Genomic DNA, 25985 nt, shown 5'->3' on the forward strand with positions numbered 1-25985 from the left:
AGAAAGACAAAAAGGTCTGCTAGTTATTCCCCAAATGGCTACACGATCAGGCATGGACTAGGTTGAAGCCAGGAGTCAGGAATTTCTTCTGGGTCTCCCACACGCATGGCAGGGCATTTCTGCTGCTTTTCCAAAGCTTTTGGCAGGGAGCTCGACAGGAAACAGAGCAACTGGGAAAACAGCTGTAGGCAGTGGCTTTACCCACTATGCCATAAGGCTAGCTCCCTAACAGGAGAGTTTGAGAACTGTTGAAGTCCTACTGTCTTTCAAGGGATATTTGTTGTTTCCAAGAGCAGACGAGTGATAATATTGTTGATTCAAAAGAGTTAAAATAAAATACTTATTTCATAAAAGTTTAATCTTCCAGGAAAATGTGGTATGTTTCAGAACATCTTATAAACCTTTGCAAGTGACATTATGAGAGTCAGTTTGCCTTTCTCTTGATATCTCTTCATACTACACTCAAAAACAATACTGACTTTACTATACTAGCTTGACTAAATATGGCATTTTCTAATTTCTTATCACAAAATCAAATATTAATACTTTAAACATTTACAACATTGAGGACCGGTGTGATAACTTAGTGGCTAAAGTCCTTGCCTTGTATGTGACTGCATCCCATATGGGTGCCAGTTCTAATCCCGGTGGCCCTACTTCCTATCCAGTTTCCTGCTTGTGGCCTGGGAAAGCAGTGGTGGATGGCCCAAAGCCTTGGGACCTTGCTTACAATGCTCCTGGCTCCTGGATTTGGATTGGCTTAGCTCCTGCTATTGTGGCCACTTCGGGAGTGAATCAGCATATAAAAAGCTCCTTCTTTCTGTAAATCTGACTTTCCAATGAGAAATAAATCAATGGTAAATATCTGCAGTATTGCATCTAAATATTTTTTCTGAATGCAATTGAAGAGACATTTAAAAAAATTTTTGAGAGAACACCATTTAAATATTGAGTTTCTTACATCAAGTATCTGTAATCGCTTTCAATATTCTGTTTTTAACTTAACAATTTAAAATCTCCCAATTTTGACAATATACAAAAGCACAAAATCTATACAGAATAACTATTTTTTTTTCCTGAATCCTCATACTGGAATTTGCTTATGTTACTATTTCATGACAATATGCCGGTCTTCAAAGATATGCAAAATTCATAGAATGACAAGACTTGCATGGACTTCAAAAAATAATAACAATAAAATAAAAGACTCTGAATTTAATTTTCTCAGAAACTTTTGAAATACCACTGTCATGTGTGGTAAAATTAATTTGAATTTTGGATACAGAAAAAATTTAAATCTAGGGACTAATTTAAATCATAGCAAGCTAAGTCTCCACATATAGCATCCACATCACAAATGCATGCTGGTTTGAATCCTGCCTGCTCCACTTCCAATCTAGCTCCCCACTAATGGCCTGAAGAAGCAGCAGAAGATGGCTCAAGCACTTGGGCCCATACATCCATATGGGAAAAGTGGAAGAAGCGTCTGGCTCTTGGTTTCTGATAGGCTCAGATCTGGGCTTTGTGACCATTTAGGGAGTGAACCAGCGGATGAAAGATCTGTCTCCCCTTCTCTATATAAATATGGCTTTATGATAAAAATGTAAAAATCTTTAAAAAAATTTAAACCTAAACTGCTTCTCACTAGCTATTTAGTAGTATTTAAGTCATTTAACTACTTTCAGTTATATTTTGCACATTTGTAAAATGGAAGCTATTCCATCTACCTTTTTTGTTATAAGAATTGACAATTGCTTATTGAATATAATTTTAGATAATTATCATTGTGATTACTGACAAGAAAAAATCTTTTATGTAAGTCAAGAATATAACTTTCCTCCCATGAAAATTGCTAGATGGATGTTATCCACATCTACATATGCTACTTTATACCAAATAGTCATTTTTTGAGTTGGTTGCATATAATAAATTTTCCTGTTTGCTTAAGGTTAGGGTTAGGGATCATGTTTGGTTTCTGCTATTTATAATGAAAGGACCAACATTTAAAAATTGGTTAAGTGAATCACTTTGATTAACACCAAAAACAGCCAATGACAACTAATAATTCCTTTAATAATCAGTTTTATTTTTCATTATAATCAACTCAAGATATAATACTCTTATGATTTTATATTCACCTGTTCTATTCAAGCCTTTTTCTGCTTTTTAAAACTATTCTTCTGCTTTTTTCTCTTTCCTTGATTTACTGATATTCTGTCTATTTTGTTTTTAAATTAAGGTGTGTATGTATACTTTCTCAGGCTCACTAATGTACTTATATACATATTTCCATATAGGCTTATTATATGTGTGTACATATACACATATACATAAATCATTAAGAATGTACTTTTTAGAATCTTTAAAAATGTATATACTATGTAATTATCACTCAGATAAAAATACAACAAATTCATATCACCTAAAGATTTTTCTCAATAAATTTCCCAAAAGTAAGAACTGTTTCGGTCATCATGGATGAGTTTTTCTGATTTTGATATTATATAAATGAACTATGCAGTACTATTTGTTTTTTTACCTGACTTCTTTCCCAAAACACATTATTTTGTCATTCATCTATATTATTTTATGCATCACTGTTTATACTTTTTTTTTTTTTTTTAAAGATTTATTTTTATTATTTTCTCATTGGAAAGGCGGATATACAGAGAGGAGAGACAGAGAGGAAGATCTTCCATCCGATGATTCACTCCCCAAGTGAGCGCAACGGGCCGATACTATGCCGATCCGAAGCCAGGAGCCTCTTCCGGGTCTCCCACGCAGGTGCAGGGTCCCAAAGCCTTGGGCCGTCCTCGACTGCCCTCCCGGGCCACAGGCAGGGAGCTGGAAGGGAAGCGGGGCTGCCGGGATTAGAACCGGCGCCCATATGGGATCCCGGGCGTGCAAGGCGAGGACCTTAACCACTTGCGCCACCGCGCCGGGCCCTGTTTATACTTTTATATTACCATATAGTATTTTGTTGTGTGAACGCATCTATTTATGCGTTCTTTGTAGAGTTTGGTTTGTTTCCAGTTGAAGGCTGCTACAGATAAGACAGCAATTCTGTTAGACAAAATGTATTGATGAATATTCTATACAAGTGTTTTTGTGAGAATATGTACTTTTTCCTTTTAATATATGCATAGCTATGGAACTGATAAATTAGAGGGCAGATATTGTGGCTTAACTAGACAACATCAAATATTTTCAAAGTGGTTTTTATCATTTCACTGTCTTACTAGCAATTCACAAAATTTTGAAAATGCCAACATTTGATATTTTTGGCCTTTAAATCGGACAACTCTGTAAGAAGAGTAGTGAAATTTCCTTGTGGTCCTAATTTGCATTTCCCTAGTGAGAAATTGATGAATATATTTTATCTTTATTTGAAAATATGAAAGAACTAGAATGATCAAGATAATTTTTTGAAAGATTTATTTATTCATTTTATTGGAAAGTCAGATTTACAGAGAGAAGGAGAGACAGAGTGAAAGATCTTCTGTCTGCTGGGTCACTCCCTAGAGGTTGACTCAACTGCCTGAGCTGAGCTGATCCGAAGACTTAGTGGAGTGTTGAAATTTTATGAACCAAGCTATTTTTATAAACTATTTTCTGAACCAAGTTATTAATTATAAGAAAAAACAAATATCAACACTGTTAGACATGAAGGTGTGTTCACAGGTCTTAGACATAGGTGAATGAGCACTCCAGCAGGTCCCCACTGTGTCCTAGTCAGTAGCTGCCCTTAAGCATTAAAGAGTAGTACCCTGCTGCCGTGGAGAATGCTGTCCCAAGCCTATCTGGTCCTCTGAGTGGTAGTGTCCATGCATGTTTTTTCTAATCTGATAGGTATTCCACATCTGTGACTGTGCAATATGTTTTGACCTGTGAATACCTACCTGCCAGAATTGCCCCGCCCACTATACAACCTGGGGAAATTGACAGATTATCTGCATCTACAGCTGCAAATGCTACACCAAGAGATGCTGTAAAATCCCAAGTAAGAGAGTTAACCTGTAGGCTAGGCTTCAGAGACACAGGATACAAACAAAACATATAATTTAGCAAGCATGGAAAAGCAATTAATGATGTGATAAAGTGAAGTGATAGAGATCACTTTAAAAAGAACTGAATTACTGAATTCTTAGAACTGAATAACTGAATCAACCAAATTCAAAATGCAGTTGAAAAAGAGCAGTGTTATGGCACGTTCAGTTAAGCCACCACCTGCAACTCTTACATCTTCTTTATCAAAGAACCAGTTCAAGTCCCAACTCTCAGTTTCTGATCTAGCTCTCTGCTGATGTGTTTGAAAAGCAACAGAAGATTTTCATAGTGCTTGCCTTGCCACCAGCATGGAAGACCCAGATGGAGTTCCAGGCTTCTGGCTTTGGAGATTTGGAAGTGAAGTCAACTGGATGGAAAATCTCATTCTCTGTTTCTTCCTGTGCTGCTGTGTGACTCTGATTTCCAAATACATAGATAAATGAATCTTTACGTGCTGGTACAATGGCACAGCAGGCTAATCCTCTGTGTTGCTGGTTCATATCCCAGCTGCTTCACTTTCCACCCAGCACTTTGATTATGGCCTGGAGAAAGCAATGGAGGATGAACAAAATGCTTAGGACCCTGCATTTCTATGGGAGACCTGGAAGAACATCCTGGTTCCCAGCATTGGATCAGTCCAACTCTGACTGATGCCATCATTTGGGGAATGAACCAGAGGATGAAAGATTTTCTTTCTCTCTCTCCTTCTCTCTGTGAAATCTACCTGTCAAATAAAAATAAATAAATCTTTAAAACTAAATAGATAAATATTTTAAAAGTTATAGTTGAGATATGCAATAACAGACTCGATTAAGCAGAAGAATTTAGAGAGAAGAAAAAAAATTAAAAGAATAAAGAATGTCTGTAAGAGCTATTGGGATACTATTAAATAAAAAAACTATTTGTATTATGGATCTCTAGGAGAAGTGAAGAAAAATAACTAGAAAAACTCATTTAATAATAACTAAAAACTTCCCATTTCTTGGCCAAGATAGATATTCAGACCTAGGAAGCTCAAAACACTCCAATTGATTTAACCATAAAAGTACTCTGCAATCAATTGTATAAATCCAACTGCTGTAAGTCCAGAATGAAGAGATACTTGTATAAACAGCATGAGAATAATGAAAGTAACACACAAGGGGGTCCCCATTTTTAAAAAAATGTATAGCCTGTAGCAGGCATTATGTAAGTGAGTAAAGCCACTCATTTGTGTTCAGGTTGTTCTAATCCTGATCCAGCTTCCTGTGGAGGCACCTAAGAAAACTTGGGCCCCGTCACCCATATGAACGACCCAGAAGAAGCTTCTGGTTTCAGCCTGGCTCAGATCTGATTGTGCAGCCATTTGGGGAGTGAACCAGTGGATGGAAAATTATCAAGAATATGAGGAACTGAAAACTTCAATATCATAAAAGATAGGATCAAGAAGTGGGTTAATGTTCACATTAATAAATGGCCAACAAGTATACAAAAAAAAAAAAAGCACTTAACAGCACTAATCATCATGGAACTGCAAATCAAATCCACTTTACCCTGGACAGCAAGTCTCTAATTGAAAGTACAGAAAATAACGAATACTAGTTAACATGTATAGAAAGGGAAACTCTTACACACTGTTAGTGAGAATATAAACTACTATAATTCCATTGTAGAAAACAACATAGACTTTTCTCAAAATATTAAAATTGAAGCTATCTTATGATCCAGAAATCCTTCTACCTGATAGATACGTGTATATATATATATAATTTATTATGTATCAAAAATAACAAACTTAAAAAGTGAAATTTGTCATTAAAACCACCATGCTTAATATATATGTATATATGAAAAAAATTGAATCAGATCGTCAAAACAGATATCTGTATGCTTACATTAATGCACCATTATTCACAACAGCCAAAATATGGGATTAACTGAGGTATCCATTAACAGATGGTGGATAAATGCAATGTCACATATATCTACATACAATGTCCCCAAATAGCACTTGTATGTATAATGTAATATTCATAAAAGCAGGAAATAATTTAATTTGTAGCAATATGAATGAAATTGGAGAGCATTATGTTAAATGAAATAAACTAGATGCAGAACTTAAATACATATTTTCATTCATATATGTAAGCTAAATAAGTTAATTTTATAGAAGTAGAACATAGAACAGGGGCATTTAAGAGACTCTTAAGGGGAGAGGAGCGATTTGGTCACTACACATCATTATGCTATATATTTGTAACGCAATATCACTTTTACTATATATCAGAAATAACATAATACATTTAGCAGGTGAAATTTGTCATTATATCCACCATGCATCATTAGGCCTCCCTACCCTGTCTCTAGAAGTACTGGGTATTCCTACTAAATGTCTAGAATTTGGATTATCCTGTTAGGGCATGGTTAGCAATAACTGTTTAAGAAAAGCAGCTCTCAGCAGCAATTTATAGGACAGTTAGAAGGCTCATGTTTGGAACAATCAGCTTAAAACATGAATAATACATTTCCCACTGTCAGAAAATAGAAACTAGGTCCATTAATTTAGTTTATATTTGACTTATTTCTTTTACACTTGATTTTAAAAGAATAATATTTTATAGTTCTTAATGATTTATTTTCCAAAGAGAAATATCAAGCTATCTCTAATCCCACATGCTCGTCTGCAATCTGACCTTGCTACTCTCTTAGCAAGAAGAGAATCTACGTTCTTTCCCTTGGAATCTTTTCCAAGCAATTGACTGCTCCAACCAACAGCATCAACAGCAACAAAATATGAAATAAGTAAGTGGTGGCACATACTTTTGAAGTTAGATCATAAAATGCCATACAACTTCTATGTGATTCTCCTGAAAAGTTCATTGTAGGGATACCTCCTTTTCAGAATTTACCTTTCTTGCTGTGAAAACCTAACCAGAGTGATTACATATAAGCAATTCAGCAATAGTTCCAACTGCACTTAGTCTTCATGTCATCTCAGCACAAGCACCAAACATGTGAGTGTAGGAGTCTCAAGACTATTCCAGCTCCCAAGCTTTGAGTTCACTCCCAGTAATTTAAATCTATTACGGATATAGCTTATGAGTATGGAATTTGTGAACTAAATAAAAGTATTATAATATTCCTAGTTTTAGATGCCTTGCTGGATAGTAACAACAACTGGCATATTGCTGTTATTAAACGAATATGGTAAAAATCCCAATTGACATTTGCCTGAAGAAGGGCACTATCCATGATGATCAAAACAAAAGGGTCGGGCCCGGCGCGGTAGCATAGTGGTTAAGGTCCTCGCCTTGCACGCCCGGGATCCCATATGGGCGCCGGTTCTAATCCCGGCAGCCCCGCTTCCCATCCAGCTCCCTGCTTGTGGCCCGGGAAAGCAGTCGAGGACGGCCCAAAGCTTTGGGAACCTGCACCCGCGTGGGAGACCCGGAAGAGGCTCCTGGCTTCGGATCGGCATAGCACTGGCCATTGCGCTCACTTGGGGAGTGAATCATCGGACGGAAGATCTTCCTCTCTGTCTCTCCTCTCTGTATATCTGCCTTTCCAATAAAAAATAATAAAAATAAATCTTTAAAAAAAAAGGGTCACCATCAAATGGACTTACCTTGACTACACATTCAGGAGTAGAAGACCTGATGCTGATTGTAGAACCAGCCCTGACTACAGGAGCTTGGATTGGGTCTCCCATTCAACCCTTCCATACCATCTCAGAAGAACTGTAAGTTCTGTCTGAGAAATTACTATGGGTTCTTCAAAGGGAATAATGGAAGATTGCTGTTTGGAATAAGACCAAGGTTGAGCAAGTTTCAGAAAGCAGGTTCTCAAACTCATAGCCATCAATTTGTGCAAGAAGAAGACACCTTCCGTAAGCAAGCTGTGAGCACCATGCAAAAAAGTAACACCACAGGAGCTTCCTTTAGAAGGAAGAGAGTGACCAACAGCTGAAGAAGTTCGAAGTGGCTTTCCCAGGAAGAGAGGCATGAAGGTGTGCCCTGTTGAGAAGCCCCCTTCAATATATATGAAGAAAACAAGAAAGAGCAAGCAAGCAGAAGACTCTTGGAAATGGAGATGAGACCAGTACTGGTGAAGCACTCCAGCCTCTTAAAGTGGAGCACCCAGCTGATCCAACTCTACAAGGTATAGGTGAAGACAAAGATCTAGAAAAATCACTCAAAGCACAGGCAGTAAAAGCCAAAATAAACAAATGGGACTACATCAAACTAAAAATCTTCTGTACAGCAAAGGAAGTATCAATAAAATGAAGAAGCAACCAAAAGAATGGGAGGAAATATTTGCATACTATAGAACAGATAGGAGACTAATATGCAGCATTTACAAAGAGCTTCAAAAACTCAATGGCAGCAAAACTAACATGAAGGAATGGGGAAAGGAAATGAGCAGGCATTTTTCAAAACAACAAGTTTGAATAGCTAATAGACATATGGAAAAATGTTCAGGCTCTCTAGCTATTAGGGAAATACAAGTAAAAATCAGTGAGGTTTCACCTAACTTGAGTGAGAACGGCCTACATTTAGAATTCTACTAACAACACCTGCTAGTGAGGATGTCAGAATAAAGGTCCTCTATTCCATTGTTGGTAGGAGTGTTGGCTAGTGTAGCCACTATGGAAGTCAATATGGAGTGCTCAGACAACTGAAAATTATCATCTGATTTCCCACTCCAGGGAATGAATATATCCAAAGTGAAATCTGCATAAAAGAATGTGACCCACGTCCCTACACTTATAGCAGCAAAGTCCACAATAGCAAACATATGGAAATAACCCAGATGTCCATCAAAAAAGGAATGAATTAAGAAACTGAGGTATATCTACTCCATGGAATACTACTTAGATATTAAAAAAGAGTCAAATTCTGCCATTTACAACTAAATGGTCCCACCTGAAGACCATTAGGCTTGGTGAAATAAATGAGTCTCAAATGGATAATATCTTATGTTCTCTCTACTATATTATTCATGTAACATTAGAAAACAAACAGATTATATGGGTAATCATGTATGTACGTATAGTCTCATAGATGAACTGTATAATGGAGACTAGCATATCAAGAAGTGAAGATACAATGCAACATACATCTATACTCCTGAATGAAAGAACTTCCAATGAAACTAAAATACATCTTAATAATCTGATACTAGATTTTCTATAATTGCTTTTACCTACAATGCTATGATACATTTAAATAGCAGAATGTTAAACGTGTAACTGTTTTATTACTGAAGTGCTATACTACTGTAATAGTATGAGGAGGAATAGTGGATGGGAGAATAGGAACAGAGGAAGTGGAAAAGGGAGGAATCCCTATACCTGTAAAACTGTATCATGGAAAATAGTAATAACAATTTTAAATCAAAAAGAGTGTAATGGAAGCTAAAAGGACATTTCATGAAGAATAAAAAACCATGCTTTGTCAAGATCTGGGAGTCACAACCAGGTAGAAGCAGCTGTTTCAAATTCTTGCCATTTTGTAAGAATAGGTAAATTGCAAGAAATCAGAGAAACATTGAAAGAAGATTGGATAAAGAAACTGTGGTATATCTACTCTATGGACAACTACTCAGCCATTAAAAATAATGAAATTTTATCATTTGCAACTTAGTGATTTCAACTGGAGGCCATTATTCTCAGTAAATTAGCCACTACCAAAGAACAAATATCATATGCTCTCTCTGATTTAAGACAATGTCTGCTGTCTTTAAAATGCTTTCTGCTCTTTTTTTCTTGTGTAGTTAATATTCTCTAAAATCGCCAATGTATAACAGGGTTTATGCTCCAGTTTATTTTCTGATTTGTGTTAAATTGAAAACTATAGGACTAAAAGCCCCTTTATGCATTTCAAAGTTGTTACCAGTGAATACAGTAATTAGACAAACAAATTGTTAGAACTTTTAATTGCTCCATTGACAACTTTGCTTCAATGTTGCTGGTCTTATCCCTTTGCCACTACACCGTTTTCTGATGTATCTTAGTGTTACATGATGAAACACTCTGATACTTACTGCTAAAGGTTTTCCTTCATGTATGAACCCCAAGCCTATGTATTTGTGCCTTTTCTAAAGGGGGTACTTGAAGAGCTCATTCTCAACAAGTCAATTTATGTTGTCCCTTACACACTCTGTCTTTGGTAGAAGTACAGTAATTTTTTCATGGTTTTTGTATTTGAGTTTAATGGGAGTTCTAACATGAGAGATACATTGTGTTTCCTGGATAAGCTGATATTTTAAATTTAAAATTTTGTTTCTAAATTTTAAAGCAAATATATAAATTAGAATCAGTATTTCTGTATTATTGTTAATATTAGAATATTAGACTATTACAACTGTAAAGACAGTATTGTTTGGAATTAGATTCTTGTTTGTGTTATTCACTATTAACAAATTGAGCATTATTTTAAAAGGGCTAATATTTCTGACAACTGCCAATACATTTCCTGTATGCATTTATGTTAGAAGTTTAGCATTCTCGTGTGAATTACGACATGTCAGTTTGACTTAGCCTAGACTATACATAATAGAGTCTATCAGTTTATTGAAAATTAATATTACTAAAAATTGGAGGAATTATTTTAAAACATATTTTGTCAATCATGGAAACTAATTTTTATTTCTGTGGTCTTAAGTTACATATTATAACTGAATTTGATTTAAAGTTTTCTGATTTTTATGAGATTATCTATCAATTTCATTAGCTTCCAGGAATCTGAAAGACCAGTCCTGTAATGTGGAGGCAATTTGATGAGCTACGAGACAGTAGAATATGCTTTATTACTTAGCATGAACTATTTTTTATCTGGAGAAATCTTGTGGTGAGTAGTATTCATGGTTCTATCCATTCTTAAATCTCAGAATTGCTTCTCTTTGCACAGTAAAAATCCAGTCATTCATTGGTAGTTTACAGAAAGAGAATTGAAATTAGTATACTAATCTAGTATGCTTCTGGCTTACTGAACTTTTTTCCTTTTTTTTAAGCAAGTTGTTCTAACTGGTTTTACGTGAGTCCACCAAGTGTTCTCTTAGAAAATGTTGCTAAAAAGCACTTTTTATTCTTCTAGTTCAACCTTTATGGCTTGTTTTTTTTTTTTATCATTTTCTTGTTCTAATCTCTGGCAAAAAGTTGAATAAAAATGGTTAGAGCAACATATTTGCCATTTTGATGACATTAGGGAAAAGACCTTCAGTTGTTAAATCTAACAGATGCCCCTTCATCACATTGAAAACATTCATTTTGCCCCAGTTCAAAATGATAATTCAATGCCAATTGAAAATGCTAAAAATCTCTGAAGTGCCTTTTCATTTACCTTTTAGGAATAAAGCTTTCATTAAAACCATAGATTTCTGGCAAAGTAACATGAATGAGTCAGAAAGTACAGTTTCGTTTTTAATTTTGGCATCATTTTTGTGAGTTTGTTGCCTTGCCTAACTATTTGGACAGAATTCACCTAAAAAGCCATCTTCTCTTTCTGTTGGCTCTGTGAAAATCTTTTCGACTAAAAAGCCATTTATGTCACAGAAGCGGCTATTTAAAGCATCTATTTTTTTTTTCTTTCGTGAGAGATCATTGCTAGAGTAAATAAGTAATTTCTTCTTGTACAGTTTCATGCTCTGTGAAATCTAGCATTCTTGGCATCGTTGGGCATGTCCCCCACCCCCAAAGGTGTCTCTTGATACTGGTAGGCTCCCTTTGGATTTCTTTACAGTATGCCTTAGTCTGGAAACTGTTTCTAGTCAATAAACTAGGAGTATGTTTGTGTTCATCTAACTTGTTTTGTTTTTAAAATTTTTTTTTTATTATTATCATTTCATGATACAGTTCCATAGACCCTGGGATATCCCTTATCCCCTCTCCAATTCCCTTCCCTCCTCACTGAGTTCCCCTATCTCATTACTATAGTATAGTTCTTAATACACAGTCATATGTCCATTATTGCGGGCATGGACAGTGGCAGAGAGTCCAGCATCCTATTGACAGGATAAAGTAAACAGTTTCAGTGGGAGTCCATCTTTGTCTGGAAGTAGAGATGCATCTTGTATTGTATCCTCACACCTGGATATGATAGTCTCCAGTATACAGCTACTATACATTTCCTTAAATGAAAAGCCACAATACAAAATCAACAACAGGAAGAAAAATAGAAATTTACAATGCCGTGAAGTTAAATAATATGCTACTATATATGATAGTCTCCATTACACAGTTACTATACATCCCATTAAATGAAAAGCCACAAACATAATCAACAGCAGGAAGAAAAAAAAAGAAGTTAACAACACTGTGAAGTTAAATAACATGCTACTGAATGACTAATGTGTCACTGAAGAAATGAATAAGAAAATCAAGAACCTTCTTTAAGAAAATGATGTTACTGTGTGATCTATGAGTCATTAAAGAATCTGATCAGAAGAAAGTGTTTTGAAGAGATGAAACTAATGAAAGACATAAAAAACTATGAAATATAGTTTCTGCTGATCTTTGTTGAAATGTGTCTTCTGTTGTCAACAAATAGATGAGTTTTGCTTTTTAATCCAGTCTATTAATCTTTGACATTTAATTGATGAGTTTAAGCTGTTTACAATCCAGGTTGGTACAAATAGGTGATAATTTGGTTCTGTTATTTTAGCAATGGGCTGTTCATTGATTTAGCCTTTTGTTATTTTACTTGGATATTCTTCGCATTTGCCTTTGGTTTTGGTGGGTGCTATTCCTCTTCTCTGTCAAGTATCATTTTTACATCTTTATTTATACATTTATACATCTTTAAGTATCATTTGGAAAAGGCATAATCTTTTAACTTTTCTTTACTATGGAAGAATTTCATTTCATTTTCAAAGGCATAGGAAAGCTGTTCTGGGTACGTTATCCGTGGCTGACAAGTTTTTGCTTTTAGAATATGGAATGTGTTGCTGCATTCTCTTCTGGCCTATAGTTTGTGAGAGGTCTTTTGTGAGTTTAATATGCATTCGTTTATATGGCAGTTAATTATTTTTTCACGTGCACATTGAAGGATCTTTTCCTTATGTTCAATTGAAGAGAGCTTGATTATCATATGTTGTGGTGAAGATCACTTTTGGTCAAGCCTGTTGGGAGTTTTGTGCCCCTCCTGGATGCTGTTTCCCAATTCTTTCTCTGGATTGGGGAAATTTTCCATCATTATTTCATCAAGTACATTTTTAAACCCAGCTTCTCTTTCTGCACCTTCTGTGATCCCCATAACTCTTATATTTGCCCATCTAACTTGTTTTCATTCTCTCATGATCACTGTCATTCATTGCCTGATGTCTAAGTTCCTGAAAAATTAATACTTTCTATATTTTATTCATTTTTTCACATGTTTTGGTCAGGAGAGTAAATTTAGACCTTGCAATCTCACCTTGATTCTAGGCAGATATCCTTTATTTAATTTTTAAAACATTTTTTCTTATCCAAATTTGACCAATTCATCTCCACTGCTTTTTAAAGTAATGCCTTAAAACTTTGACACTTAGCCTATGAAACTGTATCATCGAATAATAAAATAAAATAAAATAAAATAAAATAAAATAAAATAAAATAATTAATAACCTCCCCCGCCAAAACTTGACACTTAAAAAAACATGAAACTTTCCTTAGCATAGAGGTGGGAAAGTAGCTTCTACTGTTGTGTTTAGCTCAATGTTTGACTCATTTAATCCTCACTCTTCAGCTTTACAAAAGGTCTTCAAGTGTAAGCAATTGGGATCAATTTGTAATAAGACTTTGTATGATGAATTCATTCCCTAATTGTAAAAAAAGAAAGAATGAGAAAAAAATGAAGCCAAGGACTTAACTGCTGTGTCTAATTCTTTACTGTTGCACTATTCTTTGCCAAAAAACTGGAAGATAGCCATATTCTCTTGTGCTGTTTTAAATTTTTATTATTTTTTTAAATGTAGGTGAGTTGACATGTCATAAACACATTTTTAAAATACAAATTATTCTACAACAACTTGAATAAAGTACAATTTGTGTATCTAAAGTACTGTAACATTAAGATGTAAAACTTGAGCATGAAAAGCTTTTAGGTTCAACTTGTTTGGGGGCTGTCAGTGGTGATAAGATTGTCTAATATCCTAGTCCTCTGGCATGTGGTTGTGTGCCCTTCTGGGGTTTTCTACATACTGACAACGCTCATTTTTGTACTTCTGTCATCCAGCAAACATCTCATTTACAGCCAGATGAGATTTTCATCTTATCAAAATTATACAGACTTCAGTGGTTGTGCTCTCAGTTAGTTCCCAGTGCATTTAATATTACAAAGTATTCTTAACCTTGGAGACACCTAGAAGCTTTGGTCAGTCTGAACGTCTTGAAATTGAATGCCAAATGATTTTTTTTGGTTCATCAAGTACATAACTATTATTTGATATTCAATGCTCATTTTTAATTCCCAAATGATAGGAGTCCTCCCAGTAGTTCTTTTACAGGCTGGAGAAATAAAACAATCAAAACCTTGTTCCAAGTACTTTACTATAATACCCTCAAAAGTCATCCTCAGAGGGTGAACTTGGCATCTGCATATTCTGGGCTTTAGACTGGATGCTTTTGATCCAGTGATCTCCAGTCATATTCAGATTATAGTTCATGATTTAGCACCAGGGCACCCATCTCATTTGGTGGCCTAAAAATATAATTATCTTGATTCTATTTTGTTATGTTCCAATAAAAAATCAATCTTAAAAAACCAAATTTCTTTGTCTTCTTGTCTGACTTATTTCTCTTAGCAGAATGACCTTGAGGTTTATCCATGTGGTTGTAAAATTGCAATGTTGCTGTAATTTTTTAAAAAAGATTTATTTATTTTTATTGCAATATCAGATATACAGAGAGAGGAGAGACAGAGGGGAAGATTATTTCCATACCTTAGCTATTATGAATGTGTCTTTGAGATAGAAATAAAGTCATTTTGAAGTGGAATTATTGGGTCAATTTTTTGTAGAAAACTTAATAGTATTTTCTATAATGATCATACCAATTTACATTTTCACCAACAATGTAAAAGAAAAGGTTTCCTTTTTTCCACATTCTTGCTAGCACACATTATCTTTTGACATTTCTTGTAACAACCAACCTAACAGGAATGAAGTGATACTTGCTGTTTTGGTTTGCACTGTCTTTATGATTAGTGATTTTGAATACCTTTTCATTTATATGTTGGATATCTGTATATATTTTATATACAATAGACATTGTCCTCTAGTGATTAATGGACTTATTTGTTATTAAGTTGTTTGAATATATTTTGGATATTAACCATGTATTAGAAATATGATTTCCATTTTTATATCTGTTCTGTGGATTGACTTTTAATTGTTAACTTTTTGCCTTTATTGTTCAGAAATTTACAAGTTTTATATAACTTCATTTCCCCCTTTAAACATGTATTTATCTCTTATTTGAACGGCAAACTTACAGAGAGAAGGAGAGACATAGAGAGAAAGGTCTTCCATCTGCTGGTTCACTCCCCAAATGGCCAAAACAGCAGAGCTGAGCCAGAGCTGAGCCAATGAGAAGCCAGGAACTAGAATCCTTCTCTGGGTCTCCAAAATCAGTGCAGAGGCCCAAAAACTTGAGCCATTTAGGCTGCTTTCCCAAATCGTAAGCCGGGAACTGCATCAGAAGTGGAGATGATGAGAGATGAACTAGTGCCCATATGGGGTGATAGTGCTGCAGGTGGAGTATTAGCCTGTAACACTACCATGTTGGCACCCTTTATGGTACTTATAATCCCACTTCTTTTGCTTTTTGTCTATGCTTTTTGTGTCATATTAAAAACCTCATCGACAAGAATAATATAGATTCTACACTTTCTTATGGAATTTTTATGTTTTGACGCCTTAGGTTGAAATATTAATCCTTGGTGCAATATTTTTTAAAAAACTGCATTTATTGAACATACAATTTCCAAAGATACAGCTGGTGCTTTTCCTGCAGATTATATGTCGATATATGCATGAATTTTAGTTCTAATAAGCATTACTTTATATCTAAAGCTTTCTTTGTTTTTTTTATTGTTAATAACATTGTATTATGTGATACAGTTTTATAGGCACTGGGATTCCCCCCACCCCTTCCTTTGGTTTTATGTTTAATAGTTGTGTGAATGTTTCTTTGGTGAAATGGGTAGTGATAATAAAGTCATGTTTTTAAAAATCCCATGATTACTTCATAGTATTTAATTTTTCAGCCATGTGTCAAATTCAAACTCAGTTATATCTTAGCAATTTCCTGTGTCAAGTTCTTTAATCTAAAAACTAGCTAATGTATGTTAAAATATAATTTGGGCTGGCATGTGGTGCTATCGCTGATTATTTTATTAATATTCCATCTTGGAGTGTCAGTTCAAGTTTTGGCTATCCTGATTCTGATCCAGGTTCCTGACCATGCACCTGGTAAAACAGTGGAAGGTGGTTCAAGCACTTGGGTTCCTACCATCCCTATGGGAGACCTGATGGAGTTCTGGGCTCCAGGTTCAGTTCAGCTCAGCCTTGACTGTTACAGCCATCTAGGGAGTAAACCAATGGATGAAATCTCTCTTTGTCACTCTGCCTTTTAGATAAATAAAATAAATCCCCCCTCAAAAATTTGGTGATAACAGAGTCAAGTAATACACTCAAATAAAAATATTTTAATGAGAAAGGTTATTTCTCTTATTACTGGAACATTTTATTATATTATTAATATTTGGAGCTTAATGTGACTTGTTAATGAATTGTTCAATACTACAAATAGTTACAGATACTGATTTTTTTCTATAACTTTTGCATGTGTGTAAAAAATTGTGCATTACATATTTTATTATGAATTTCTAAAACAATTATTTAAATTACCATTATATGCATTGCAGTGGCTAAGGAATTTTTTTCCCTGAGGGGAGCTTATTATTTAACTATGCAAAATTGTTATGACATGCAAGATTTACAAGCAGATGTTGGCTTAATTGTTAAGATTGGAGTTTTTTAGTCAAAAATCCAAGTCAAGCTCCAGACTCCAGCTTCTTGTTAATGCAGACTCTGAGAGGCAGTTGTGATGGTCAGGTAATTGGCTTCCTACTATCCACATAGGAGATTTGGACTGACTACTAGCGCAAAGCTTTGACCCGACCCAGTCCTGACTGCTAGGGAAATTTTGAGGGTAACAGCAGATTGGAATTCTCTTGCTCTTTCACTTTTATTATCCCTCTCTCTCCATTAAATAAATGAATGAATATCTAAAAACAAATTTCATGATTTCAAATGATGCTAAGTTGAATACCAAAAGTTATAATTCATGGTTTACAGAGCATGGTCATCATGACAAAGATGACAGTCTAGCCATGCTTGTCTGTGACTTCCCTTTGAACAGTGGTGGGCAGTTGGCGGCGCAGGTGACACAACAACTGACAGCATCTTACCGTAATATGCTGACTATTTTAAGACCCATCCCTCAAATTTTAGAAGTTCAAAGGAATTGATTATGATCTGTTAGTATCCAACTGCTACATACCAAACTGCTTTTTAATTAAGGTTTCAATAAGCAAGGGTATTCAATTACTTCCTCCAAATTAAGTAATCTTATAAAACTTTGCTTTACAAAAGATCATACTGATATTAACACATCGTGACACAGTTATGCATAAAGCAAAAATAAGATAAATGTAAAAAGCCATGTGCCCTTTCTCTAAATACAAATTAAGTTAACAAAATTCAATTACATGAGATATTCTGAAATAAAAACTCTTGATGTTGGTGCAAGTCTGAACTAGAGATAATCTGAATTCAGTTCAATTGCTCCTGCAAGAATAGCAAGGGAATGCAAGCATCAGCACATAACTAGCTAAATTTACTACTTGGCTCAATAATAATCCTTTAAAATAGATTTATGTATCTACTTATTAATTTTTAAATGTATTTATTTATTTATTAGTTTGAGAGAGTGAGATACACACACACACACACACACACATATATATATATATATATATATATATATATATATACTGTATATATGTAAGGAGAGAGAGATTTTCCATTCACTTGTTTACTCCCTGAATGCCAACAACCAGGACAGGACTAAAATCGATAACCCCCAAACACAACTCAGGTCTCTCACATTAGTGGGAGGCACCCAGGGACCTGAGTCACACTTTCTGTAGTCCAGGGTGTGCAATCTTAGGAAGCTGGGATTTAAACTGTGATAGTGCAATATGGAATGGAGTCCCCAAAGTCGTCTAAATCTTGGTGTCAAATGCCCATCCTTACTACCAATAATCTTTCCATCTGAAATATTAGTAGCTTGAAAACATTGTTTTCAGATTTTTTAAAAGATTTATTTATTTTTATTGCAAAGACAGATATACAGAGAGGAAGAGAGACAGAGAGAAAGATCTTCCGTCCGATGATTCACTCCCTAAGTGACTGCAACGGCCAGTGCTGCACCGATTCAAAGTTAAGAGCCAGGAACCTCCTCCAGGTCTCCCACGTGGGTGCAGGGTCCTACGTCTTTTGGGCCTACATCGACTATTTTCCCAGGCCACAAGCAGGGAGCTGGATGGGAAGTGGGGCTGCCGGGACTAGAACACACAACCATATGGGATCCTGGTACAATCGAGGAGAGGACTTTTGCCGCTAGTCCATTGTGCTAGGCCCTATTGTCTTTAGTTTTACAGAACTGGATTATTCAACTTAAAAAAAAAAGATTTGTTTTATTTTTTATTGGAAAGTTAGATAAACAGAGGAGGAGAGACAGAGAGGAAGATCTTCTGTATGCAGACTCATGGCGGCAGGAGCTGGGCCCATCTAAAGCTAGGAGCCAGGAGCTCTTCCGGGTCTCCCACACAGGTGCAGAATCTCAAGGCTCTGGGCCGTCCTCGACTGCTTTCCCAGGCCACAAGGACGGAATTGCAGCTGTTTTCTGAATGACTATATTATTGTAATAAAATAGGGGAAACCATTGGGGGGGGGGGGTGTGAGGGGAAATCCCAGAGCCTTTGGAACGGTATCTTGAAATTTATTATTATTATGAAAAGAATGTATTATAACAATGCAGTGGAGGAACACAAACACACCAGGGAATGATTAGCTGGTCAAGACTTTGAAGCTGAGGCTTGAAGGTTGAGTAGGATTGACTCTGTGGAATTGGCACTGGGGCCTCCCTCAGGGTGGGCTCTACAGCCTTATCCAGTGATGACTTTTCTCTGTTTTTTTTCTGGATCATTCCTCATTTTCTTCCATCCTTTCAGCAGTTTATTTTCAGTAATTACTCTAAATTTAATGTCACTTTCTTACAGACAAAATTAGTATTGTAAACAAAGAGATAATTTTATAATACAGCAGCAGAAGCTAACAACTACAAAAAACCTCTAACAGTGTATGTGAACAAATAATATCTTAGAAGTTTGTGATAATAAAGAGCAATTGTCAAGCAATTCAATTGGACCTGTATGTATATACAGTTTTCTTCTTCTTCTTTGCTTTTTCTTTTTGGCCCATATGTTTGAAAAACAGATGTGGTAGTCACAGTTAGGGAAATGTTAGGAGTTTTGGAAGAATATGCAAATAGCTCAGTTCTAAGTTGCTGGCAATTTTGACATACCTTACTCACCATATAGAAGCTTTTAGGGGAATACAAACTGCATTAAGGAAAATGATTTATTTTTAATTCCAATAATATTCTTTTTCTATCCATATGCTTAAAAATCCTTTTCCATCAGATATCAAAATTTGAGAGTAAATATTCTAGCATTTGATGTCTAAGAATTTTTCAGAATTTGGGTATTGTCAATTATAAGTAATACCATGGTAACCTACAAGTGTTTTGTTAGCCATGCTCAAAACTTGGCCTCTTTAGCATCCTTGTCATGAGAAGAGAATTCCCAGGCATGTACAGGAATACCAGTATGTTTTTTGCATATCTTATTTGACTAAAATTACAGGCTTTTTATGTAAAGTAAAAATTACTTTTTGTTAAAGCTAGCTGTAATCTTTTGACAGAGAGCTGTTCAGTGCTTTAGTGAAAGATCTTCACATAAACAAGACTCCAATTTTCCCTAAAATTCAAACAGCAAAATAATTGAGTTGGACATATTCCTTTACACCCAGGCTTGCACATGCCTAGACAGTGACAGCTCACTCCTCTCATTTTCCCTGATGGCTGGTGATTTAAGAAAATACCACTGTTTAAATATATTCCAACTCTAGACACATCAAATGTGATGAGAAATGGCCTAGAAATAAGAAAATATGGTATGTCTCAACTTATTTTTTTCCCTTCTATTTTGCATATCAATCTGAATTCTAAGATTGTGTATGTTCCTCTTACACTTTTACTTGTGACAGTTATGGCAGCATATTGTAAGAGTCAAGAACCTGATCCAATATAAAATAATCTCTACAGCCAATGGCTATTATATAGTGATATCTCACAGCATGAATAAAAGCAAAGTCATCAGATTGTTAAGTTCACCTGATTGTTCTTGATGCCTTGACCATGTAGTCTATAAAACTCACCAGATAAAATGCAAGTATATTCCAGTGATGCATGAGTTTTTTTAATGCCAACTTGATGTTACTTTTACCAGGTTGCTCACTTCTAATCTCCTCTTTTGCACGTAACTTATTCAGCTTAGCAGACATTACAGCCATGTTAATCTCAGTTTCAGGAACTATTAGTAGGGTGGTAGGAAAGATTTATCAGTTTTGTCACATTTGAGGAAAAAGAGAAACTCATGTAATTCAAGTCCTGAGGACTCAAATCCTAAGTTGATCAGAGATACAGATTTCTACCTCTCAGGAATCTCTGGAAGTATCGAGAGAGGCCCTGGACCAATATTCATTATGTGAATAAAATGAGGGCATTTTGTAGGAAAATAAAAGTGTTAGGAAGATACTTTCAGACATTCACCACATTGACTAAAAATAAAATTTATACATTGCTTACCATCTGTGAAGACTTCGTGGCAATCCAGGTGGAAAAATGTGGGGTACAAATACTATGATTATGTTAAGTAAATCAGAGAATTGGAATATTTGATCACTGACAACCTAAAATTTTGCTCTCCAGTACTTTTAAAGGTTTAGAAAGTCAGTGGACTTGTAAAAATTATATTGAAATTAAAATATTTGTTAGTGTGATCATTCAATCTTTCTTCTGCTTCAAAACCACAAAATAAGAGTGTACAAATATCTGATGCTTTTTATTGTACTCATAGTAAGTGTTTTGAGACTAGGAATGTCTATGTAATATAATGGATCAATTGTTGCATTAAATGTTTCCTGATTTTTGTAATTTTTAAAATTATTATGCTAAAAAGTAGAAACACTAAGGAGTGTCGCTCTAGGTGCAGCAGGAAGCAAAATCAAACAATTAATGACAACAAAAGAAACATAATTATATAAAGAATGAAACAGTGATTTATGAACGGAAAAGACAAGTTTTCACAGAATAACATCTTAGAGATAGATGTATTCATCTCAACAAAACAAGGAAAGTGTGATAATCCAACTTTATAGGATCTGTTATACCTCTACCATAATGCTCACGTCAGCACTATTATTGTCCATATTTGGTCACGTCACTGTCAGTGAAAGAGTTTGAGGCTGAATCCAAGTCCTTTCAGCAACAAAGCGAGCATTTTCTTACTCTATACTGCCATCAATTTGAATCCTCTGCATACTCATAATGTATTTACTAGGTCAGTGACTGCCTGTAGATTATTTTAACCTTTCTGATTTTTTGCATTACTCATCTAAGCAAAAACAATCATGACATCCTTCTTGTCATTACTGTGTGACTGAAAGAGCAATTAAGGAAGTGCTTTGCATTAGTAGCAGTTATACAATTAAGGGATACCATAGTTTAAACTCATAAAGAGGGGCAGGCATTTTGCGCAATGATTATGACACTTTTTAGAATTCCCACATCCACTATTGGAGCTCCTGGATTCAACTTATAGCTGCTTTTCTTATTACAGCTTCCTGTTAATGTGTACCCCAAAAGGCAGCAGGTAATGCTATTAGCTGAACACAGCAAAAATGAAGGTGTTTTCTCTGCTTTTTCACACCTTTCCAACTGTTAAAATAAACAAATAAAATGCTATAAGATTTATTAATTTCTAGATTTTTTTAGACTAATGGAAACTTTACTTAGAAATTGTTTCTCTCCTGATTAAGCACAATTTGGGCCATTGTGAAATTAAAATTGTACCTAGTTTACGTCTCCTCACCTTGAGCAGTGTTTGTGAAGTGGAGAAATTCAGATAAAATTAACAATATGATTAAAGTCTTGAATAAATAAGACCCATGGGAAAACATAAAAAGCATTGGAATTCATTAGTGTGGAAACAATAATTGCTTCCTAATAAATGAAATGTTGTTTAAAAAATGTAGACCAGTTTTTATGCTTCTCTCAGAAATGACTTGAAAATGTGATAATATATACTACAGACATAAAAAAATTTACTCATAAAGAGGTTTTTTAAAATATTAAAATAGGTTATTAAAAGATGAAGTCTCCTTTGCTAGTGATTTTTTCCAAAGGAAAATGGATACAAATCAGTGTCACAAATCGACACAAATTTAGTATGGCCAGGAAATGGCTACACTTGTAATTAGGGAACTAGAAAAGGTAAGTTACTGAGATCTTTTAGCCTTCAAGAACTCTACAGTTGTTTGGCTTATTCCTCTGATTATTCATAAGAGTAGACAGCCAATTTTTCTAATTTTCCATGTCTAAATATATGTGATTCTGTTACCACAAAGTAGTATATGTAGCTTGTTTTCTTTCTTTCTTTCCTTCTTTCTTTCTTTCTTTCTTTCTTTCTTTCTTTCTTTCTTTCTTTCTTTCTTTCTTTCTTTCTTTCTTTCTTTTTCAAAGATGAAGGAAAGATCAGTGTAGACTACGGTTCATGGCACAATCTCTTCATTCATCTGAGCATCAAAACAGCAATTAAGATTTTTCTGTGTTCTATAATGTGCTTAGAGTATGTACCTAAATGTATATGTATTGTGGAATTTATTTTACCACACTTTTGTGGTTTCTGAGTTTAAGTGAATATAACTCATTCTCCTCTTCCTATTTCACAAATACTATGTTTTTAGAATCTATGCTGTTTTCAAAGTTGTGTGGCTTCCAGTGGTATGCATTCATAGCTTTTATCGTATATGAAAGAGGGCATAAATTTGCTTAAAAATTTCTGGTTCAAGAAACAGTATTATGAGGAAATAGCATTATCTCACACAACTCTTTTCTGTGAGATTCTCTTCTCTTCCCCTAAGGGGCAGGATCAGATGATCATGTGGCACCTGCAATTACTGTTAAGTTGCTCACACAAATGGCAGCAGCCAAGTCTAAAGGAGTTCCAATTTTCACATAATGCTTTACTTAGTAATACCAATGATAAAATTTTCCCATGTCAGCAAATGTTGCTTTAGTTATTGCTTATTTTTCTCTACTTATTGAGATAATATACTAGCTATTTATGTTTTCCATTTTTCCATCCTAGAACTTTCTCTTACAGTGCAATCATTATTCTATTTCATTTGTTTTCTTATGTTGTGATATTCATTTATTTGTCTTTAATAGCTGCAAGATTAAAATGAATTTATAGAGCAATATAGTCAATGTCTTTGCGCTAGGAAGTTACTCCATCCAAATGTAGCTCTCTTTATTCAGATGTTCCTTAATGTCATTTAGTGGGTTTTAGATTTTCTCCCTAGAGGATTTAGGCATTAATGATATTTTATCTAATGTGTGATTATCCATGTGCAAATTGACATCATTAAGTAATTTAATGTACCTGTTCAATATCAGGCCTGCTTGTAGTCTTTATGTCTGTAGCACTTACACATTTCTGAGGGCAAGAAAGTCCATTTAACTTTATTTGTGCAATACCTACATAGCTCCATGCACAGGTGAATACTGGTATGTACTTCTGATTGAGTATTTCTTCTCTTATAAAATGCTTCTAACAGTATGATGAATTGTAACATTTAATTATTTTATAATAAGAATTTGCTGAATCAATAATAATAAGTTTTAGAAGAAAATTTCAGTTCCTCATTTATTCCATAAAAATTCCAATGACTTGCTACCACGTACCAGGCTGTCATGTATTCTAGCAGGGTTTGTGAATGTCATGGATCTTTCTAGGGGGTCTGTGAGATAAGAATGATACTCATAACACTCTAAAATGTGTTTGTTTTTTCTGCTGTTGATATTTGCATGGGTGGTGTAATACCAATGGTGGTTAAAAATCTGGCATTTTAGCATGAATTTGGGCAGTTGCCCAAATAAATGGTCATCATGTCTGTCATTGATATGAATCCAAAGTAAAGAAATTTTAATAGATGTGCCACTGAAGTGAACACCACAGTAAATAAATTACATCCACCTGTGAAGAGACAATTTATTATGGTTATTCTTATAGCAAGCAGAAATCATATCATTGAATCTAAACTTGTTAAATATGTCTTTTTGACATTTTTGTTAAAATGGAAAGTGTGTATGCTAAAGTATCGTGTTCCTTTTGAGGAAAACCACTTGACAACTGATTAAATTCTAAACCAGCTACTTTTTTTTTTTAATGGAACATCATTACTCAAAAGAACAACTGTTCCTCTTCTGGGTCAGTGCTCAGAGATGGTCAAAGTGGTCCAGTGTTCGACCTACTGGTATGGGGTTTCCTACAATACAGCCTCCAACAAAAATAGACTGTCCCAAACTGCCCGCAGCAGAACTGCTTACTGTTGAACTAAGAAGGCTGGGAAGGCACCACAACCTACTAGTGGCCTGTGCCCAAGAACAAGTCAAGGGGTCCATGCTGTGAGATTTTATGTTCTGATGAGAATATCTAAAACAAACAAACAAACAAACAAAAACCATGTCAGCAGGGCCTTTGGTGGCTCCATCTATATTAAGCGGGTCCATGACAGGACTGAGTGTGTTTACCTTATGAAGAGTAGAAAATTGTGTCAGCAGTCTTCAAGGTGCAAGCACAGAGGCAGAAAGCCTTACAAACACACAAGGCTTTTGAGTAATTAAAAAAAAAAAAACTAGCTGACAACCTGTGACTATTTAGATATAGATATTTTTGCAAATTCTTTCTTGACAATGTAAAAAACTGTGTCATTTTAAAAGAAATATCTGGCAATATTTAGTCCTAATAAAAATTAAAACTTTCAAATGAAACTCAGAATTTTGAAAATTCTCAATTCACTACTTTTCTGATGAGTCCAAAACATATATAATTTTTGATAATGGTTTTGTATAATAAAACATGGCAGCATTCAACTATTCAACTTACTCTTTCTGTTTTTTTTTTTTCAAAATAGAGGGAATGACAGCAACAGAGAACAAAAATCTTCTAAATGCTGGTTTACTCATCAAACACCTGCAACAGCTGGGTCTGATTTAGGCTGAAGCAAGGAACCTGGGACTCAACATACTGCCTCTCAGGGTACTCATTAGTAGGAAGCTGGAATCAGAAAAGAAGCTGGGACTCAAATACAGGCACTGCAGTATGGGATGCAAGAATTACCAATGACATCTTGCCAACTGAGAAGAGACAAATACCCACCTGTGAAAAATCTATATAAACTAGTGAATCAGCATTCCAGATGACTGAAGCAGGGGATTACAAAATTAGATGTAAGTGTTCTTTGAAATCCCAAAATGATCAATGGGAGATACCAGTATATTCACATCTATTTCTACATGTAATCTTTTGTGATATGTTGCTTGGGTTGAAATAGATGAAAATAATCTATTCTCACACCAAGGTATATTTGGAAGGGACTTTTTAAATAATCAAATTGTCTTTGATACTAAAGCTCAACAAATAGGAATTCCTTAAAGGCTCATTACAATGTGGATGCTAAAACCATATAAATTAATATTTCAGTTCACATAAATTCTTTGATAATTCTGG

At 34.9% G+C, this 25985-nt stretch overlaps 1 long non-coding RNA gene across 1 annotated transcript in view; it reads left to right on the forward strand.

The window, feature by feature from the left end:
* LOC121158721 overlaps positions 1–25486 on the forward strand; it is a 37628-nt gene extending 12142 nt beyond the window's left edge. The window contains exon 3 of the long non-coding RNA XR_005884214.1: positions 25390–25486. This is a non-coding gene — a long non-coding RNA (uncharacterized LOC121158721). The remainder of the gene's footprint in view (positions 1–25389) is intronic.
* Positions 25487–25985: the final 499 nt, after the last annotated feature.

This window comes from Ochotona curzoniae, unplaced genomic scaffold (genome assembly GCF_017591425.1).
Source record: "Ochotona curzoniae isolate NIBS_2020 unplaced genomic scaffold, NIBS_Ocur_1.0 contig_3819, whole genome shotgun sequence".
Classification (NCBI taxonomy): Eukaryota; Metazoa; Chordata; class Mammalia; order Lagomorpha; family Ochotonidae; genus Ochotona; species Ochotona curzoniae.